General features: G+C 33.9%; 1 pseudogene; it reads left to right on the plus strand.

Moving 5' to 3' along the window:
- The first annotated feature begins 2478 nt into the window (after window positions 1-2478).
- LOC149535489 (magnesium transporter MRS2-3 pseudogene) lies at window positions 2479-2892 on the plus strand (annotated as a pseudogene).
- The last annotated feature ends 7600 nt before the right edge of the window (window positions 2893-10492 follow it).

Below are 10492 nucleotides of genomic sequence, written 5' to 3' on the forward strand. Positions count from 1 at the left end.
TTAATGAATTTCATGTGATAATGAGTGAATGTTATATTTTATTAATAGATGAAAGAATGAATGAATTTTAGATGTTAATAAAGAATTTGGAGTTTTTTTTTTTTAGGGATGGAGGGGGTAGGGCCAGATGAGCTTCCACCTTCATGCTATTGGCCTTGTTAAGTAGAGAATATTAAACTATTCTCAAAACAAAGTGGAGCTGAATAATATAACATTAATTAGTTAAGGTGCACACTAATGCAGAGCTTGGTCAGTCATATTCCAAATCTTGTCAATTAGGGAAATCGATCTTGTAAGGTAATTGTGAGATACCTTGAGCTCTGACAATCAATCTTCAAATTCTTTTGTTAGCTTTTTAGTTATGATATTATTACTAATTATTTTTTATGTATACAGGTATGACCATAGTTGGCCTTGTAATCAAACTTTTAGTAAAGATGAATACTAGGTGATTCAGAGACCTTAACTCCCTTTTGATGATACAGATGATTAATAAATGCTTATGTTTATGATAACAACAGTTAGTCAATGTGCTATTATTGTTAATTTGTTGTCTTTGGCCGTTGTATCTAAGCAACAACACCATAGTTTTTGCTTCTTTTGATTTATAAAAAAACTCGTAAAAACTAAAAGCATGACCCTCTCAATCAAAAGTATATTTCTTTAATTTTATTTTCTTAAACATATAATTTTGGTAAGATGTCAAACAAAAAACATAATAGTTAGTATTATATCTAGGTTTAAAGATTGAATGACCTTTCTACTCTTACACAGTAATACACAACAATCAAATTAGCATCCATATAATCATTCAAGTAGGTGTCTCTTAATGTAAACTTGACCATAAAATACTTCAACATAGTGTAGAGGGCTTTATTTTAGGAGTCAAGAGGGAAGGATCCAACTAAATAAGGGCTTACTTTTTGCTTTTCTTTAGAGGAATTCAATGCCTTTCCCACAGATTTTCTATCTCTCTACTTAGGGAACTATGTGAAGTAACTTCAAGATTGATACTAAAACTTGCATTATTCTAGAAAGATGGTCAATGATCTTTATTCTAAGTAAATCTATGAACTTAACACACATCTACATGCATGAGATTATGAGGGTCTCTCTTGTTATTTTCACCAAATAAGTTTCATTAGAATCCCCATGCTCATCTTTGTATTTTGTCTATCACTTACACACCCCCTCTCTCTATCGCCCTCTTCATTACTTGTCCCTAGCACCACCCTCTCTCTCTATTGCCCTCCTTAGCACCACCCTCTCTCTACATCCTCTATTGATCAGTGCCCCCTCTTTTCCCCAATCTATATCTCTCCTTTTTACGCATCATTACTTTTCTCTCTTCTATCTATTTCTCTCACACACAAGCATACAATCCTTATTCTCCATTATCTATCTTACAATCTCTTTAACTCTCTCCCTCTCACCTCCCCACTCTCTCTAGATATATCTCCCTCTCACTCGACTCATCTATCTCACCACCTTGTTATGTTGTGTGTGTGTGTGTGTGTGTGTGTGTTGATTGACCTCAACTATGATACAAATATATGCAAAGAATACACCAACATTTTCCTTAACCAACCTCTCACACCTCCTCAATATACCCATTGCACATAACTATGCAATTACTATTTTTATTTTTATTTTTTAAATCAATAAAACAAGTAGGCATGCCCACACAACATCATCTCCTCTTAAAATCATTTCTTATTAAAAAAATCTATGTTAAAATTAACTTCTTGTATTTTTTTAAAGTCAACTAAAAAGAAGGTTAAACTTACCCCACATAACATCATCTCCTCTTAAAATCATTTCTTATTCAAAAAACTTCTTGTCTCATGAGGAGGGCTTAAGCTTTATTTTTAAGAAGTAGGAGGTCCCATTAGAAATTTATTTGTGCTACATGATTGAATATAATCTTTGGCTAAACAATATGAACCTCTACTATTTAGATTTATAATTTAAACAAATAAAAAGGATTCAGAATTTATAAGTTATTTTTGTCACGTGTCAATCACTCTTAAATTTACACTAAGAAAAAATAGAATAAAGAATCTTTAAAAAAATCAACTCTTATAAATTTCTAAATTAAAAGCTTATATTTTAAAGGAGAAATACATCACAAAATTCATGAAATCTCCAATCTTAAAATTTTCCTAAAAAATTCAAGAAGCCCCCTTCGATGAACTCGATTATATTTTTTAAAAAAATAGAAAGGGGAAAATGGATAGAGTTAACCCTACCCTAGATAACATTCCTTTTCTTCAAAGTCAAGGTGGCCAAGTCAGTTGATCCTACCCCACATAACATTTGCTTTGTTGTGGGCAAAGTCAATTAACCCTACCCCACACAGCATGCCTGCAAAATGTTCTTCATAGAAAAACAGTTCGTTAAATACTACGAAAACACAAGGACAGCCCTCTGTAAACAACCGAATTCGTGATCAATTCCATCGGGAATTTTGCAAAGACGATGAGGCTGAGGTTTCCTGCAACAGGGGAAGCCATTAATGGCGGCACTGAAGACGATGAAGAAGAAAACAGGGCGAGAAAGAAGAAGGAGAAGCAGGGGACATGCGTGAGGGAATGGCTGATGCTAGACGAATACGGAAATGAACAGCTGATGGAGGTCGGAAAACACGCGATTATGCGCCGCACCGGTCTCCAAGCTCGTGATCTGCGTGCTCTGGATCGCCTGCTTTCATATCCTGCTTCAATTCTTGGGCGGGAGAAGGCAATTTTGATGAATTTGGAGCACATTAAAGCGATTATCACCGCGCATGAAGTTTTTCTGCTCAATCCGAGGGATCCCGCTGTGGCCCCCTTCGTTGCGCATCTCCACGGCCGCATCACTCGGCTGTCCCGTTCCTCTGCTCAACAGGTATGAGAGGCTTCAACTCATTTTTTTCCTTGAGATTCTGTTTTGGGTAGCTAATGAAGAAGATTTTTAAATTTATGTCTATTAAAAAAGGAAAAAGCTTCTTTGGCTCACGAATCTATATACACCACTTCCTTGATTAGTACTTGTTTGTAACAAATATCTTGCATTAATCACAATGAAACTATGTAACTATGTGTATGTATATTAAGTTGAATCCTTAAATTGTCAAATAGTCAATTATTGTTGTGTTTAATCTCATTTGTTCATAAATATGTATATTTTACTTCTTGCGATATTTGAGCTCGTAACTTCTCTTTCAAGAGTACAAGTTCTCCAAAATGACTATACAACCCACAGAACTTATTGGATGAGACTCATTTTTCCCAATTTATTATTTAAAATGAAAATTGTAATACAATTATTTATTTAATAAATAAGTGGTGGATAACTATCTAATCAGGATGTTTTTGTTGGTTGTGTGAAAGTCTCCCACCATTGTTTTGTCTATGAAGGTCAGAATCAGAAAACAATACAATTGTTTAATTTTTAATGAATTAAATTTTATTGCCAATGCTAGATTGTACTCATTCGACATTGCCCTCTTCCATTAGGTCAACTTGGGTACAGACCTTGTTTCTAACACAAATCAAAGAAAATGTGTGTACACATATTAAGCTAAATTTTAAATCATAAAAAAATCAATTATTGTATTGCTCAAGTCAGTTGTTATGTCAATGGGCCCTTGGCCTACCAGATACTCCTTAGTCCTTGGCTCTTAGCCAAAGAGGTTCATCTGTAAGGTTCTTGCTCATGTATCAAGTAGCTACAAATATTTCATAGAGGGCCTCCATAAAAAATATTTTTAGTTGTTATGGTTTTCATCACGTATTCGACTATGTACACCTTGTTAGTAGCACATATAGGTGTCTTTTGTGTGGAGTGCTTTGCAATCTCATTTGCTACATTTCTTATGTGGACCTAAAAATAGATTGCCTCATATTGTGGATTATAAAAGAATCAAATTCCATTAGCAATTCATACACAATATTAGTAGTTTCATATCTTTATAGCATATCAAATCGAATGTTTAAATTGTGAAACATAATCAGTTATTGATTTTTTTTAAATTAGCTATTATAGGTTTTATAAGGGAGCAGGATATACACAACTTATTTTTAGCATATTTAGGTGTCTTTTGTGTAGAATATTAAGGAGTCTCAAATTCCATAAATCAGTTTGGACGTAAAAATAGACTCTTTGATATTGTAGACTATACAAAAATCGATTTTTGTTTCCATTTCACACATAATATTACTTGTTTCATAACTTTATAGATGTCTTTGTAAAGATCTACATATTAGTTATATTATTATTATTATATATCTTGTACAATATTTGTTAACTTTTTCCTACCCTAATTATTGGTAGTAGTTAGATTGCTTTTACATCCTCCAATTATATTGCCAAGTAAAGCTCCTTTAGCTAGGTGTATTTGTGGAGGCCATAAAAGAAAATTTAAACATTTTCGTAGTTGATTTGATATAAATTTATTTGTGACTTGGTAAAGGAATTAAATAGAAATATAAAGTGATGCCAAAGTCATAAAATTCAAAATAAAAAGTAAACCATCTTTTCTAATTCCAATGATTTGTTCATTGATAAAAATTAAGAAAAATAATCAATCTTTAACACTTGAGCATGGAAAGCCATAATTCTTTGGAAGTTATTTTAGTTGTAAGTGGTATTCTAAGACAAGTTGTGATCTGAAGACTTAATGTGGAATCCTCTATATTATTAAAAATATTATTAATAATATGATAAATTAGGCATACAATCCAATTAGCCTTTTATTAATCTAACAATACAACTAAGCCATTTCAAAATCAAGAATTTGAATAGAAGCTTGACATCCACAAACAAATTCATTATTTTCAAATTATATTTGTTATATGACGAGTCTATAATAATTGGAAATGGAAATATATGTTTATTTAATTCTTGAATTAAAAAATGTACATAAAGTTCGTTCTAGGCATTTAATGGTAGTCAGTTCCAAAACCTCTATCATATTAAAATCTTTTTCTTTAGTGTATCTTAATACTTAAATAGAGCACATATCTTGGTGCATATTTCACCACAAGTGTCTCAAAGCAATCAAAGATTTAGCTTAAAAAATGTAAAACATAGGAATTTACAATTTACCTTGAAAATATAGGTAATGATAATTTATGTTATTTTATACAGGTAAAAGCACAAACCCGTGTCACCCCTTTGTAAAGGAAAATGATAACAAAAGTATAATTGTTCAAATTCAATGACATGAAACTGGTATCATTATTTAAAACTTGAAAATAAAGTAAACTAATGAAATGTGTAGAAATGTATGAAGTTTAGAATTATACTTTTTAATAATTATTTGGAATAAGAATTGATGGATTTTCCTAATTTTATAGATAATTTTTTAATTGTTGAAAAACACTAAAAATTAGGGATCTAGTTCCCACCACAAAACTATATGGAAATAAACTTCCCTTTGATCTCAGAATATGTTATAAATAACATAAATAGCTAGAAAAATAAAAAATAAAAATTGCCTTTAGACTTATGTTTTCTCTTTTATAATGATTCATGTTTCAACTTGCTTGAAAATGATAGTTTTCATCTTCCACGACTTTTTTCAAAACAAATCTATTCTAACCATAATAACATTATACATTCTGGAAGAGGACTCTCTCCTCTAAAACCTAATATAATTTTTTTTTTAAATTATGTGATTTAAGATTTTTTTCTTTCTCAAAATTGACATCTTTTCAAGTGTTAAAATATATGGTTATAGAATTTTTTAATTGCAATATACTATATCTAATTAAAAGATTATAAAATCTATATCATAATATTCTTGACTTTGAGCTCTATAAAATAGTTTTTATATGTTATTAAAAAAATATCATAAAAAATAGTAAGAGTTATTGAAACATCAATTTTTTGAAATAATTCTATTTCTTTAGTAATTGGATACAAACTAGTATAAAACATGCATTTAATAGACATTTCTAATTGGAAAAGTGTGATACCATACATAACTAAGTTAGAACGAATTTATCTAGATCATATGTTTGAACATATTGATTTTTAGATAGAAATACTCAAATTCAATCATTCTGATAAATCAGCCTAAAAATGACACAACTTTGTACTTTTACCCATACATTAATTGTAATGTGTTGTGCTAGCAGTTTTATGTCTAGGAAACTACTTGTTGATTAACATTATTGTGTTAGCAACACCCAATACAAATCTTAGAATGACGTGAACAAGTCACCTTACATGATTTACAATGCAATGATTTAGTCAACCATTTGTGACTTGTAAATAATGTGAAGAGACTTGAACTATCAAAGGACACCAAGATGGCATATAGTGTCATATATAACATTTCATGTGAAGAAGTTTTAAGGATCTTAGGTGAGATGAGATGAAATAGGATAAAATGCACATGCTAATGAGCCATAAAAGATCCATTGATCTATCCACCCCAAATCTTGGCGTCCTAGCTCCTTACTATTTAAAATGGATAAGTCTCTTTGTAAAATGCACATTTATAATACTTATAACTTAAATAAACTTATTTCTCACTTTTTATTACATTAAACTAGAGAAGAAAATATAACCAAACAATATAGACTAGTCACGAGTTTATAGATTTAAAAAAAACTTGTGTAATGTCCCTTTCTAATAAAAATCATCAAATCTAGAACTCTTTTGAACTTTATCAAATATTACAAACAATAAAAACTTACAAATCAAGTGAATTGAGATATCCACTGAAATACACTGAACTTGAACAAAATCTTCAAAAAATTGTCACTAAATAATTTCAATATATTATCAATATGAAATTAAATCATTTTTCATATTCAATATTGTAGTCAATAACAATAATAGGGTGACCTATGACCCTCTTCGACCTATTAAACAACGATATATGTCTCTAGGGGTCCTAGGACCCATAGGGACATATTCGAATGGGTAATATGGGTCAAAGGGGGTCATAGGGTGACCTATAACCCTCTCTGACCCATTAAACAATGATATATGTCTCTAGGGGTCCTAGGACCCCTAGGGACATATTCGAATAGGTAATATAGGTCAAAAGGGGTCATAGGTCTTTGACCCATTAAACGATAGGGACATATTCGAATGGGTAATATGGGTCAAAGGGGGTCATAGGGTGACCTATGACCCTCTTTGACCCATTAAATGATGACATGTGTCCCTAGGGGTCCTAGGACCCCTAGGGACATATTCGAATCATTCATATGGGTCAAAAGGGGTCATAGGGTGACCTATGACCCCTTTTGACCCATTAAACGATGACATATGTCCCTAGGGGTCCTAGGACCCATAGGGACATATTAGAATCGTTCATATGGGTCAAAGGGGGTCATAGGGTGACCTATGACCCCCTTTGACCCATTAAACGATGACATATATCAGACATATTCGAATGGGTAATATGGGTCAAATGGGGTCATAGGGTAACCTATGACCCTCTTTGACCCATTAAACGACGAAATATGTCCCTAGGGGTCCTAGGACCCCTAGAGACATATTCGAATTGTTCATATGGGTCAAAGGGGGTTATAGGGTGACCTATGACCCTCTTGACCCAATAAAGGACGATATATGTCTCTAGGGGTATTCAAATGGGTATTATGGGTCAAAGGGGGTCATATGGTGACCTATGACCCTCTTTGACCCATTAAACGATGACATATGTCCCTAGGGGTCTTAGGACCCCTAGGGACATAGTCGAATCGTTCATATGGGTCAAAGGAGGTCATAGGGTGACCTATGACCCCCTTTGACCCATTAAACGATGACATATGTCCCTAGGGGTCCTAGGACCCCTAGGGACATAGTCGAATTGTTCATATGGGTCAAACGGGGTCATAGGGTGACCTATGACCCTCTTTGACCCATTAAACGATGATATATGTCTCTAGGGGTCCTAGGACCCCTAGGGACATATTCGAATGGGTAATATGGGTCAAAGGGGGTCCCATTAAACGATGACATACGTCCCTAAGGGTCCTAGGACCCCTAGGGACATATTTGAATGGGTAATATGGGTCAAAGGGGGTCATAGGGTGACCTATGACCCTCTTTGACCCATCAAACGACGACATATGTCCCTAGGGGTCCTATGACCCTTAGGGACATATTTGAATCGTTCATATGGGTCAAAGGGGGTCATAGGGTGACCTATGACCCCCTTATACCCATTAAACGATGACATATGTCCCTATGGGTCCTACAACCCCTAGGGACATAATCGAATCGTTCATATGGGTCAAAAGGGGTCATAGGGTGACCTATGACCCTCTTCGACCCATTAAACGATGATTTATGTCTCTAGGGGTCCTAGGACCCTTAGGGACATAGTTGAATCATTCATATGGGACAAAGGGGGTCATAGGTCACCCTATGACCCCCTTTGACCCATTAAACGACGACATATGTCCCTAGGGGCCTTAGGACCCCTAGGGACATATTTGAATGGGTAATATAGGTCAAAGGGGGTCAAAGGGTGACGTACGACCCTCTTTGACCCATTAAACGATGACATATGTCCCTAGGGGTCGGACCCCTAGGGACATATTCGAATGATTCATATGGGTCAAAAGGGGTCATAGGGTGACCTATGACCCCCTTTGACCCATTAAATGATGACATATGCCCTTACGGGTCTTACGACTCCCAAGGACATAGTCGAATCGTTCATATGGGTCAAAGGGGGTCATAGGGCGACCTATGACCCTTTTTGACCCATTAAATGACGATATATGTCTCTAGGGGTCCTAGGACCCCTAGGGACATATTCGAATGGGTAATATGGGTCAAAGGGGGTCATAGGGTGACCTATGACCTTGTCAGACCCATTAAACGACGATATATGTCTCTAGGGGTCCTAGGACCCCTAAGGACATATTCAAATGGGTAATATGGGTCAAAGGGGGTCATAGGTCACCCTATGACCACCTTTGACCCATTAAACGATAATATATGTCCCTAGGGGTCCTAGGACCCCTAAGAACACATTCGAATCATTCATATTGGTCAAAGGGTGTCATAGGGTGACCTATGACCCCCTTTGACCCATTAAATGATGACATATGTCCCTACAGGTCCTACGACCCCTAGGGACATAGTCGAATCGTTCATATGGTTGAAAGGGGGTCATAGAGTGACCTATGACCCTCTTCGACCCATTAAACGACGATATATGTCTCTAGGGGTCCTAGGACCCCTAGGGACATAGTCGAATCATTCATATGGGTCAAAGGGGGTCATAGGGTGACCTATGACCCTTTTCGACCCATTAAACGACGATATATGTCTCTAGGGGTCCTAGGACCCCTAGGGACATATTCGAATGGGTATTATGGGTCAAAGGGGGTCATAGGTCTTTGACCCATTAAACGATGACATAGTTGAATCCTTCATATGGGTCAAAAGAGGTCATAGGGTGACCTATAACCCCCTTTGACCCATTAAATGACGACATATGTCTCTAGGGGTCCTAGGACCCCTAGGGACATAGTCGAATCGTTCATATGGGTCAAATGGGGTCATAGGGTGACCTATGACCCTCTTTGACCCATTAAACGACGACCCTCTTTGTATTATATATTATTATATTAATATGTATAATAATATAATATATGTATAACAACGTAATATTTTTATTAAATATAATATATATTATAAATATTATTATATTAATATGTATGTTATTAATATATCTATATAATAACGTAATATTTTAGGATATACTATTTATACTATTTTAGGATAATAATTATAATATAAATAAACACTAAATATTAATATTATTATATGTATAATAATAATAATAATACTACTATAGCTATAATAATAATATATATTAATACTATATATTGTAGCTTAATATAAATAAACACTATATATTTACACTATTATATCTATATTAATAATATTAATACTATTATAAGTATAATAATAATATTGATACTATAGGTATATTAATACTATTATATATTAATATTATTGATACTTTATACTAATACTAATATACTATTAACTTAGTTATAAATTAAAGTCGTTTGCCTCCAAATATTTTCATAATATTAATATTATTGTGGCAAAGGAGGAAAACCTTAGCAAGTTTTCCCCCCAAAAGTCATTTTCCTATATTGGATATCTGATTTCATATCAGATATCCGATTTTACTGGCATCAATTTCTAATATTTGATTGTCCCTACAAACCTGAGAACATTACTTTTTTACCTCTTTTTTCACAGGATTTGTAAAAAATCGCGTTTTGGGGCCCAACCAATCGAAAAAAATTCGAAAATATAACCTTACGTGTTTGAATTTGTCATCTGAATGGGGAGCAGCAGTCGTTGAAAGGATAAACATAAAAGGAAGATATCCAATGAAGACATTGCGGCATATAGGGAAAGGGACAAAATGAAACACCGAAAGAAAAGACACGGTATGCTAAATATCAATCAAGTTGATGATGAATTAATAGAAAGTGAAATCATAGAGTCAGATAAT

The sequence above is a fragment of the Cupressus sempervirens genome, chromosome 10 (assembly GCF_028749045.1).
Source record: "Cupressus sempervirens isolate cs-2001-9-10 chromosome 10, ASM2874904v1, whole genome shotgun sequence".
NCBI lineage: Eukaryota > Viridiplantae > Streptophyta > Pinopsida > Cupressales > Cupressaceae > Cupressus > Cupressus sempervirens.